At 39.6% G+C, this 12962-nt stretch overlaps 1 protein-coding gene across 6 annotated transcripts in view; it reads left to right on the top strand.

Annotated features, from left to right (window-relative positions):
• The window catches only part of LOC139554727 (regulation of nuclear pre-mRNA domain-containing protein 2-like), a 54256-nt gene that overhangs the window by 1215 nt on the left and 40079 nt on the right, over window positions 1–12962 (top strand). The gene's annotated exons all lie outside the window — the stretch shown is intronic.

Genomic DNA, 12962 nt, shown 5'->3' with positions numbered 1-12962 from the left:
CACTAAACATAGTAATGTGTGAGGAGCAGACATGAGTAGGCTAACCTCTCATTTTGGGAGCTTCAGTTGTTGTAGGCCTATAGGGAGTGTATAATGCTTGTGTATGGTACTAGCAATTATTATTGCCAATAATTGAAGATGCCTGGATGTATTGTGTTCTCCCAGAAACTGAAAAACGCTGTGCTGTTGCTATAAAGCCGTACAGTGGAGGTATCATAAAACCTAGCGGTCAAACAGGGAAATGGTTCCAATCGTTTTTATCACCATTCATTTTTCCCATAGGGGATTTTTAGAAACACTTAAAATAAGGACTGTGTTTCGTGTAGGCTTACCCTGGCGTAACGTTTTGATAACCATGTAAATCTCTCGGACAAGGTGACTTTGGCCAATATATTCTTCTCTATTTACTCTCTAATTTGAATAGCTAACTGACATCAAAGTAGACATAATGCAAAACTACAAATCCCTGCAAGCTCCTGCACCTCATCTCTAGCTGGCACCTTTGTTAACAGGTACATTTAAAGAAATGTAGCCAACTTATTCATTATTAACTACATTTAGCTAGCATTAGATAGTTAATCGAGAGATACTTAGCTTTGCCTCGATTCGGCAGTCTTGTCCATATCATCATGGCATTTGGAGTTCTTTATGATAGCCACATTAGCAGCTAATTAGCGGTGCATTTTTTTGGGGGGTAAATACAGGCAAATATATTGATAAAAGTCACCTTGTCCTAGAGAGATTTACACGGTTATCAAAACGTCACGCTAGTGTAAGCCTACACGAAACACAGCCTTTATTTGAAGTGATTCTAAAATCCCCTAAGGGAAAAATTAATGGTGAAAAAATGATTGGAAACATTTTTCTGTTTAACCGCTAGGTTTTATGGGTATTGTGACTCATACTGTGGTATTCTATATGCTTTCCTCTGCATTTTTGTTAATGAGCTTTGGTAGTCCATATTGATCATTTCAATATGTGCTGTGTTGTTGTAGTACTGCTAAAGTATGCCTAACTGTAAATTACGGTTTGATGCTGCTCATGTTTTAGTCCTTAAAGTGGCAAACAGCAGTTGAAACAATAACAAAGCGATCTCCACGCCTATGTTTCGGTAAAAAGCTGAGAGATGGGGCTGGAGAAATGTAACCACTATCAAATGCATAGACAAAGCTAAGGATGCAAGGACTCACCATCTATGATATCAAAATGATTGTTTCAACTACAGTACCAGTCAAAAGTTTGTACATGCATACTCAAGGGTTTTTCTTTATTTTCTACATTGTAGAATAATAGGGAAGACATCAAAACTATGAAATAACACATGTGGCATCATGTAGTAACCAAAAAAGTATTAAATAAATCAAAATATATATTATATTTCAGATTCTTCAAAGTAGCCACCCTTTGCCTTTTATGACAGCTTTAAACACTCTTGGCATTCTCTAAACCAGCTTCATGAATAATGCTTTTCCAACAGTCTTGAAGGAGTTCCCACATATGCTGAGCACTTGTTGGCTGCTTTTCCTTCACTCTGCGGTCCAACTCATCCCAAACCATCTCAATTGGGTTGAGGTTGGGTGATTGTGGAGGCCAGGTCATCTGATGCAGCACTCCATCACTCTTCTTCTTGGTCAAATAGCCCTTACATGCGGACCACACCGCTTGCGTCGCGTGTGGGAGCGTTGCAACATAAATGTACACATACATGTTATTCAATCATTGCAACCAAACTGCTCGTGCGCCTCAGCGAGCGTCTGCGTGGCCATGCGCTAAAATAGAAATTGGTTCTATTTGTGACGCTCAACGCGCTGCAAGTCCACCTCTCCCATCTCCTCATTGGTTTTTTGAAGCATATACCCACGTGGGAGATTGAAAAATGGACTGACGTCCACACTCCCAGTCGGTTGTGGTAATAAAGTTGGTAACACCTTAAAGTTGGTTGCGAACCGCCATATAAAGTCCAAAGAAGTAAAAAAGAAGCCTGAGGAAGGAGGAGAGATGACATAACGGTAAACCGAATTCCTTTCTCATCTGTGGATTAATTGTCGGAGTAAAGGACTTTGTGTATTTCAGGTAAAATAACAACCCAATGTTTATATCCCAGGACAAATTAGCTAGCAACAGCAAGCTAAATTTCCATGAATGTTTAATGCTTTTCGACCTGTCCCCAAATGAATATAATTGGTTCAGAGTTTGTTTTGATATTTCATGCTGCGTGTCCTGGTCGTGTCTGGTGTGTGGGGTACAAAATCAACATGCGTGCGATGGCGCATGCGATGGCGATGGCGCATGATCAGCATGTTACACAGCCTGGAGGTGTGTTGGGTCATTGTGCTGTTGAAAAACAAATGAAAGTCCCAATAAGCGCAAACCAGATGGGATGGCTTATCATTGCAGAATGCTGTGGTATCCATGCTGGTTAAGTGTGCCTTGAATTCTAAATAAATTACTACATATTTGTCCACCAGCAAAGCACCCCGACACCATCACACCTCCTCCTCCATGCTTCACGGTGGGAACCACACATGCGGAGATCATCCGTTTTCCTGCTAAGCGTCTCACAAAGACACGGCGGTTGGAACCAAAAATATTAAATTTGGACTCATCACACCAAAGGACAGATTTCCACCTGTCTAATGTCCATTGCTCATGTTTCTTGGCCCAAGCAAGTCTCTTCTTCTTATTGGTGTCCTTTAGTAGTGGTTTCTTTGCAGCAATTCAACCATGAAGGCGTGATTCATGCAGTCTCCTCTGAACAGTTGATGTGTCTGTTACTTGAACTCAGTGAAGCATTTATTTGGGCTGCAAGTTTTGAGGTTGGTAACTCTAATGAACGTATCCTCTGCAGCAGCGGTAACTTTGGGTCTTCCTTTCCTTTGGCGGTCCTCATGAGAGCCAGTTTCATCATAGTGCTTGATGGTTTTTGTGACTGCACTTTAAGAAACTTTCAAAGTTTTTCAAATTTTCAAGATTGACTCATCTCCATGTCTTTAGTAGTGGTTTCGTTGCAGCAATTCAACCATAAAGGCTTTAAAAGTTATAGAAATTTTCCAGATTGACTGACCTTCGTGTCTTAAAGTAATGATGGACTGTCGTTTCTCTTTGCTTATTTGAGCTGTTCTTGCCATAATATGGGCTTGGTCTTTTACCAAATAGGGCTATCTTCTGTATACCCCTCTACCTTGTCACAACACAACTGATTGGCTCAAACGCATTAAGAAGGAAATAAATTCCACAAATTATCTTTTTACAATGCACACCTGTTAATTGAAATGCATTCCAGGTGACTACCTCATGGAGCTGGTTGAGAGAATGCCAAGAGTGTGCAAAGCTGTCATCAAGGCAAAGGGTGGCTACTTAGAATCTCAAATATAAAATATATTCAGATTTGTTTAACACTTTTTTGGTTAATACATGATTCCATTTGTGTTATTTCATAGTTGTGCTGTCTTCACTATTATTCTACAATGTAGAAAATAGGAAAAATTAGGAAAAACCCTTGAATGAGTAGGCGTGTCCGAACCTTTGACTGGTACTGTATGTTTTGAAGATGTATAGTGTTTGTTTACATTTATAAACATTGGCGCTTATATAGGTTATAGGTTATATTCTTCCAGAGTCAATGGGTAGACCTGCATATCATGAATTTCTAAGTCCCAAAATGGATGTAACAACTGCAGATTGCCGTTTTTAAGGTAATTTTCTGTGAGTGGGAAATTCAGTGATTGTGGTGAAAGAGAGCGGGGAGTGAGAGTGAAAGGCTGGGGGAGAAAAAACAATGACATACCTGATAATATTGAAACATGTTGTTGGTTGTGAAGGATCCAATGGATGGGTTGGGTCATTATGCTTCCTATTCGTCCACATTACTGTATCTCTGTCAATGCTTATATGACTTCTATTCATGTACAGAACAGCACTACACATGCACTGTATTCAAGTATCACTGAAATTCAATGATTGAATTTTCAGTCAGGTGGCAGGCCCTGTGTTTGCAGTGTCAGATGTGACTTTCATTGCTGTGTAATAGCCTAATTATGCTTATTCTGTGTACGTTGTCGTAAAACAAATGCTGATGGAACCTCAATCGACAGTGATGGGCTTTTATTACGCTGAGTGATCATCCATAGCCTACACTGAAGGGCCAAGCAACAGCTGAGATGTGTAAAGGTGTATTGCCATGCAACTTGGTGAATGGGTCCATTTACATGATGCCTTTACAGACCTAGTTTAGGAACAAGTGGTTGCTTTGGAGGCGGAGCTCTCTTGAGTTTTTCAGAAAACCATGACTTGTTTGCTAGTGTGAGCCCCTGCCTTTACGCACCAGCAGCTGATGTAGGATATGCTTAAAAATGGTATGATGTAGGCCTTAAGTAGAGGTCGACCGATTATGATTTTTCAACGCCGATACCGATTATTGGAGGACCAAAAAAAGCCGATGCCGATTTTTATATATATATATTTGTAATAATGAAAATTACAACAATACTGAATGAACACTTATTTTAACTTAATATAATACATCAATAAAATCAATTTATTCTCAAATAAATAATGAAACATGTTCAATTTGGTTTAAATAACGCAAACACAAAGTGTTGGAGAAGAAAGTAAAAGTGCAATATGTGCCATGTAAAAAAGCTAAAGTTTATGTTCCTTGCTCAGAACATATGAAAGCTGGTGGTTCCTATTAACATGAGTCTTGAATATTCCCAGGTAAGAAGTTTTAGGTTGTAGTTATTATAGGAATTATAGGACTATTTCTCTCTATACCATTTGTATTTCATATACCTTTGACTATTGGATGTTCTTATAGGCACTTTAGTATTGCCAGTGTAACAGTACAGCTTCCGTCCCTCTCCTCGCCCCTACCCTGCTAACTAGCTAGCCGTTTCACATCGGTTACACCAGCCTAATCTCAGGAGTTGATAGGCTTGAAGTCATAAGTTTAATGCTAGCTAGCAACTTGCCTTGGCTTCTTGCTGCACTCGCGTAACAAGTAGTCAGCCTGCCACGCAGTCTCCTCGTGGAGTGCAATGTAATCGGCCACAATCGGTGTCCAAAAATGCCGATTACCGATTGTTATGAAAACTTGAAATCGGCCCTAATTAATCGGCCATTCCGATTAATCGGTCGACCTCTAGCCTTAAGGGCAAGTTTGTTTTTCATGGCCCATTTCCCCGGGTGGGTGAAGATTTCACTTAAGGACTGATGATCTAAAATGTACAAATTGGGCCATGCAAACGAACTTGCCCAATGTAGGCCTGAAACCTTCTTAGAGTTAGTGTCTGCCTTTTATGGTGTGACATCAGAATAACTGTCTTTATTATGTTGGCTAATGGTGGTTAACTGCCTACCTCTTTAGCCTATATATGACTTTCGAACAACTGTGTTGGTGATGTTATAGTGCAGGGGTGTCAAACTCATTCCATGGAGGGCCTAGTGTTGGCAGGTTTTTGTTTTTTCCTTTCAATTAAGCCCTAGACAACCAAGTGTGGGGAGTTCTTTACTAATTAGTGACCTTAATTCATCAATCAAGTACAAGGGATGAGTGAAAACCCGCAGACATGATCTAGTTAAGCAAACGTGTCATTTAGCTTGCTTCATCAGAGATTAGGCTTTTGGAAAGCTTGACATCGGTAAAGTTGTCAGTATGACTACTGTCATTACCACTAAACACTGTGTGTTACAAAACATTAAGAACACCTGTTCTTTCCATGACTGACTGACCAGGTGAATCCAGGTGAAAGCTATGATCCATTATTGATGTCACTTGTTAAATCCACTTCAATCAGTGGAGACAAAGGGGAGGAGACAGGTTAAAGAAGGGTTTTTAAGCCTTGAGACAATTGAGACATGGATTGTGTATGTGTTCCATTCAATGGGTGAATCAATACTAGGAGGGTGTTTAAGGTTTTGTACCCTGTTTATCCCCTGAAAGTTAGCTTGTTAACTAGCTAGCCATATTGACGTGATCAGTTATTAGCTAGTTAGCCAATTTGACGTGGTCCATGAATCAATGTAGCCTATCATGTCTGTCAGCAGCAATCGTGATTAAACACTGTTGAAAATGGGATAATGTTAGCTAACTTTGCTAGGTAGGCAGGCCTACGTTGGTTGGAGAAAAAAGTATGTTAGGTCTACTTACCACTATGTTTAGCCAACTGTACAAAGTTTCTACCGGTATCTTGCAAAGGAAACATTATCAGCTAACAGTGCATCGGCAAATGCTTCTGCTGCTTGACAGGCAGACCCCACAAGGGACGGGGAAATGAACCTAAACCACTCATACTTGTCAGGTATAGTTTTATTTTATATCACTCAAATATCCAATTAATGGTTGCCAATATTGAGCGATATCGTAAGGCTACTCTAACGTATCTGAAAGTACATGATCAATTGATGTTTACTGATCATGAAAAGCATGCGGTTACCTGCTGTATAACTCTGATAGAGATAAATGTGCGCAATTGTTTTGCATGGAATAATCAGAAATGTGTAGTTCTGACTATGCTCTTCAAGAGGTGATATTACAATAAATCAATCAAATGTATTTATAAAGGCCATTTTACATCAGCCAATGTCACAAAGTGCTATACAGAAACCCAGCCTAAAACCACAAACAGCAAGCAATGCAGATGTAGAAGCTCGATGGCTAGGAAAAACTCCCTAGAAAGGCCAGAACCTAGGAAGAAACCTGGAGAGGAACCAGGCTCTCAGGGGTGGCCAGTCCTCTTTTGGCTCTGCCGAGTGAAGATTATAACAGAACATGGCCAAGATGTTCATAGATGACCAGCAGGGTCAAATAATAATAGTCACAGTGGTTGTAGAGGGTGCAACAGGTCAGCACCTCAGGAGTAAATGTCAGTTGGCTTTTCATAGTTAACATCTATTTAACAATCCCTTAAATGGCATGCAGTTGTCAATGGTTTTAGCGAAACTGGGGGTGTCCTTGCCCCCAGCAGGCAAATCGAACACTCTGCACCTTATTGTGACTTTTTATTGAAAATGACCTATAGGATCTCTATGAGAATAACAATGTTGATGTCATAGTGGCTAATAGGGCTGGGAATTGCCAGGGACCTCATGATATGATATTATCACAATACTTAGGTGCCGATACGATATGTATTACAATTCTAGATATATATATTGCGATTCAAAACTGTGATTACATTGCGATTTCCATGGTCCAAACTAGAGGTCGACCGATTATGATTTTTCAACGCCGATACCGAAACCGATTTATTGGAGGACAAAAAAAGCAGATGCCGATTTATAAAAAAATAAAAATTATATACACTGCTCAAAAAAATAAAGGGAACACTTAAACAACACAATGTAACTCCAAGTCAATCACACTTCTGTGAAATCAAACTGTCCACTTAGGAAGCAACACTCATTGACAATAAATTTCACATGCTGTTGTGCAAATGGAATAGACAAAAGGTGGAAATTATAGGCAATTAGCAAGACACCCCCAATAAAGGAATGGTTCTGCAGGTGGTGACCACAGACCACTTCTCAGTTCCTATGCTTCCTGGCTGATGTTTTGGTCACTTTTGAATGCTGGCGGTGCTTTCACTCTAGTGGTAGCATGAGACGGAGTCTACAACCCACACAAGTGGCTCAGGTAGTGCAGTTCATCCAGGATGGCACATCAATGCGAGCTGTGGCAAAAAGGTTTGCTGTCAGCGTAGTGTCCAGAGCATGGAGGCGCTACCAGGAGACAGGCCAGTACATCAGGAGACATGGAGGAGGCCGTAGGAGGGCAACAACCCAGCAGCAGGACCGCTACCTCCGCCTTTGTGCAAGGAGGAGCACTGCCAGAGCCCTGCAAAATGACCTCCAGCAGGCCACAAATGTGCATGTGTCTGCTCAATCGGTCAGAAACAGACTCCATGAGGGTGGTATGAGGGCCCGACGTCCACAGGTGGGGGTTATCATTCCTGTCTTGCAGGAAATCACGCACAGAACGAGCAGTATGTCTGGTGGCATTGTCATGCTGGAGTGTCATGTCAGGATGAGCCTGCAGGAAGGGTACCACATGAGGGAGGAGGATGTCTTCCCTGTAACGCACAGCATTGAGATTGCCTGTAATGACAACATGCTCAGTCCTATGATACTGTAACACACCGCCCCAGACCATGACAGACCCTCCACCGCCAAATCGCTCCCGCTCCAGAGTACAGGCCTCGGTGTAATGCTCATTCCTTCGACGATAAACATGAATCCGACCATCACCCCTGGTGAGACAAAACCACGACTCGTCAGTGAAGAGCACTTTTTGCCAGTCCTGTCTGGTCCAGCGACGGTGGGTTTGTGCCCATAGGCGACGTTGTTGCCGGTGATGTCTGGTGAGGACCTGCCTTACAACAGGCCTACAAGCCCTCAGTCCAGCCTCTCTCAGCCTATTGCGGACAGTCTGAGCACTGATGGAGGGATTATGCGTTCCTGGTGTAACTCGGGCAGTTGTTGTTGCCATCCTGTGCCTGTCCCGCAGGTGTGATGTTCGGATGTACCGATCCTGTGCAGGTGTTGTTACACGTGGTCTGCCACTGCGAGGACAATCAGCTGTCCGTCCTGTCTCCCTATAGCGCTGTCTTTGGCGTCTCACAGTACGGACATTGCAATTCATTTCCCTGGCCACATCTGCAGTCCTCATGCCTCCTTGCAGCATGCCTAAGGCACATTCATGCAGATGAGCAGGGACCTGGGCATCTTTCTTTTGGTGTTTTTCAGTGTCCTAAGTTTTCATAACTGTGACCTTAATTGCCTACCGTCTGTAAGCTGTTAGTGTCTTAATGACAGTTCCACAGGTGCCGGTTCATTAATTGTTTATGGTTCATTGAACAAGCATGGGAAACAGTTTTTAAACCCTTTACAATGAAGATCTGTGAAGTTATTTGGATTTTTACGAATTATCTTTGAAAGACAGGGTCCTGAAAAAGGGAGTTTATGAAGGAAAACTACTGGAGTTAGGTGCAGGTACAGCTAATTAGCGCAAAAATAATATTGCGATATTGTCAAAATTATACGATATATTATTTTAAAAAATCCGATATGTAACTATCAACCCCCCCCGCCCCCCACACACACTAGTGGCTAAAGCCTGGCTTTATAATGTTACTGGACGTGTTCAAGCAGACCATCGTTGATCATCTCCTTTCAAAGTGTGTTGCATTATGGGTATAAAAATTGTCAGACTTGCGACAACTACACGTCGACTGCATGAGCTTTACCAAAATCGACGCTTCTCACCAAATGTACCATGCAGCCATGACCTGCATTATGGGAGGTACTATTTGTCAACCAATCATTAAGGTGTCCAAAGAAGTGACTGAAACATGAACCAACTTTGCCATGATTCTAAACAGTCCCTCCAGGATTTCGCAGACATTTTTTGTGATATGTGCGGGCAAAAATGCTTGATTTTGCAGCGTCAATTCTGACATTTTGTATGGCAATATGCAATGATTTTGTCTAATTTGTCACGCATTCGCTGAGGGAAAAAGTTTGACATGTGGCTTGATTGAACCATATTATGCAGTAAATGTGCGTTTATTGGTTGAAATTACAAGCCCTCTTTTTATAATGCGGGAGTGGGTTTTATGCAATAATATTAGGGCTGTCCCTGACAAAAAGAAATGTTCGACTGAGTCGTCTTTTCTTTCAACCAATCGGTCAATGTTTAAATGTGTATTTTTCGTAATTTAAGGAAAGGGAAAGGGGGATACCTAGTCAGTTGTACAACTGAATGCATTCTGCAGAAATGTGTCTTCCGCATTTCCTCAGAGAGGTGCGGGGAGCTGCCATAATCGACATCCATGTTTTCGGCGCCCGGGGAACAGTGGGTTAACTGCCTTGCTCAACCTTTTGGTTACTGGCCCAACGCTTTAACTATTAGGATGTGTTGGCAGCAGGTAGCCTATGTGTTTTAATCAAATCAACTATATGCACTGAGCTTGTCTGATGCTTTAAGCGCAATGTTTGATTAAATAATTAAGACACACAAATTACTACACCACAGAACATCACAAATGAGACCACAGAACATCAGTGTTTATCGTGTTGTCCGTGTTGCTGAAGCTGCAAAATAATTAAACCGCAATTTCTGACAAAGTTCTGTTACCGAAATTTGTTTAGGAAAGCATGCACCCTTTTCGTGATCAGGCCTGAACCCCATAATCGCATCAATAAATTGTTTATAACAAACTCCGAACACCATAACACATGACAGCAAAATGGATGCAAAAGACATGACAAATAAACTTGAATTGGGGGAATGTTTGCTGGTTGCTCAGGAGGTAAAGGAAGTCAGATGTGTTTAATACATTTGGCTAGTTGTGTAAAATACTGGAGCTCAAGAAAAATAAGTTAAGGAGCAAGCGCTGCGTGCATATTATGTGTGCCAAAAAGGTGCCGTTAGATTACAATATCCTTTTTATGACCGTTTGGAACAATGTAAACTACACTAGAGGTCGACTTCAAGTTTTCATAACAATCGGAAATCTGTATTTTTGGGCGCCGATTTGCCGATTTTTAAAATTAATTAATTAATTATTTTATTTTTTAAATATATATTTTTAGACCTTTATTTAATCTTTATTTAACTAGGCAAGTCAGTTAAGAACACATTCTTATTTTCAATGACGGCCTAGGAACGTTCTGCCTAGGAACGACAGATTTTTAACCTTGTCAGCTCGGGGGATCCAATCTTGCAACCTTACAGTTAACTAGTCCAATGCTCTAACACCTGATTACATTGCACTCCACGAGGAGCCTGCCTGTTACGTGAATGCAGTAAGCTAAGGTAAATTGCTAGCTAGCATTAAACTTATCTTATAAAAATCAATCAATCAATGACTGTCATTGCTCCAATGTGTACTTAACCATAAACATCAATGCCTTTCTTAAAATCAATGCACAAGTATATATTTTTAAACCTGCATATTTAGCTAAAAGAAATCCAGGTTAACCAGGTGAAATTGTGTCATTTCTCTTGCGTTCATTGCACACAGAGTCAGGGTATATGCAACAGTTTGGGCCGCCTGGCTCTTTGCGAACTAATTTGCCAGAATTTTACGTAATTATGACATAACATTGAAGGTTGTGCAATGTAACAGGAATATTTAGACTCATATTTAGCCACCCGTTAGATAAAATACGGAACGGAAAAATCGTTTTGTTTTCGAGGTGATAGTTTCCGGATTAGTCAAAGGTATATGGTTTAGAGAGAAATAGTCGACGCGTTATAATTCCTGTAATAACTTGCGGCTGAACTTGAAAGGGGTTCCTTCGTTATTTTACCGTTCATGTCTTCCATAGAGAATGTCTTGATCTCCTTCAAATAAGGTCTGTGTTTCGTGCAGGCTTAATAAACCGCCTCGACGTTTCGATACCCGTCTAAACCTCACTAGGATAAGGCAACGTTTGTCAACATATTTTCATAAATCCACTCTACAAAAAAAATGATCTTCGCTTATATTTAGCCAATATTGATCAGAGTTACCTTGTCTTATGGATATCTACACAGTTATAAAATTGGCACGGTGGTGTAAGCCTACACGAAACACAGACCTTATTTTAAGTGAATCTAAAAAATATCCTATGGAATAAATGAAGGAACCGCTTTTCAGATTTTGCTAGGCGTCATGGGAATTATGACTCGCACTTTGGTCGTCAATTCTTACCATGCCCATTATTAAAATAGGACTTCCTGCATATAGAAATGACAGTTTTTGTTTTCAACATTCATCACAGGTATCTTAAACTCTATTTTTATTTAAACAGTTGAGAGTATTTGTCTCCTAAGCAGACTCTTCAGTATCATTGTCACTTCAGAGCTGTGTGTGTGTGTGTGTGTGTGTGTGTATTTATGTATTATATTAAGTTAAAATAAAAGTGTTCATTGTTCATTCAGTATTTTTGCAATTGTCATTATTACAAAAATGTGTGTGTGTGATGTATGATATATATATATATATATATATATATATATATATATATATATATAAATATATAAAATATATATATATAAATATATATATATATATATATATATAATATATATATATATATATATATATATATATAAAATATATATATATATATATATATATATATATATATATATATATATATATAAAATTATTTAAATAAATTGGCCGATTAATCGGTATCGGCTTTTTTTGTCCTCCAATAATCGGTATCGGTATCGGCGTTGAAAAAATCATAATCGGTCGACCTCTAAACTACACAAAATAAATTACAAGCTTACCAGAGTGTCTGTTGTAATGTTTTTTTGCAAATACTTTATTGTAGCAAATACTAAAAACAGTTGCATTCATTCGTGAATGCAATTTCCAAAATGGAACAGTTTATTTGTTTACGCAAATTTTTCAAGGATTGCTTTGTTAGTTTATTTAAAAACTAAAATGCTTGATTGCATTTCAAATCATGAATGTGTCGTATGCTGTCTGATGACATGAACGAATGAATGATTGACTGATACAGTAGCGTATACAACTAATAAAATATAGGGCTAAGTAAGTTAGGCTATTATGACTAAAAAGGATGCACTCTTAGGCCTTCAGCTCGATGGTGGTTATACAAGACTCCAATACTAAGCCAACTAATGGTGATGACATTACTTATTATTATAATGATGGTTGTAATAATAACAATAAGGAGATCAAGAAAAAGGAGAATTATTCTAAGTATAATTTCTTTGACAATTTGGAACAGTGTAAACAACACTAAATCAGTTCTAATTACAACCAGAGAGGCTGAGCTAACGGAAAAAATGTAAAGCCTTTATTAGAGCATACAGCTTTCTCTAACGGGTTGTGGTTTTGTGCGCACGGAATCAGTAGGCTATTATACACTCAAACAGGCAACAGAAGCAGGAACTATCTTATATCTGTAGATATATATGTATGGTTTATAAAACCAAGAAAATG

This window comes from Salvelinus alpinus, chromosome 26, assembly GCF_045679555.1.
Source record: "Salvelinus alpinus chromosome 26, SLU_Salpinus.1, whole genome shotgun sequence".
Lineage (NCBI taxonomy): Eukaryota > Metazoa > Chordata > Actinopteri > Salmoniformes > Salmonidae > Salvelinus > Salvelinus alpinus.
This window is presented reverse-complemented; position numbering and strand designations above follow the sequence as displayed.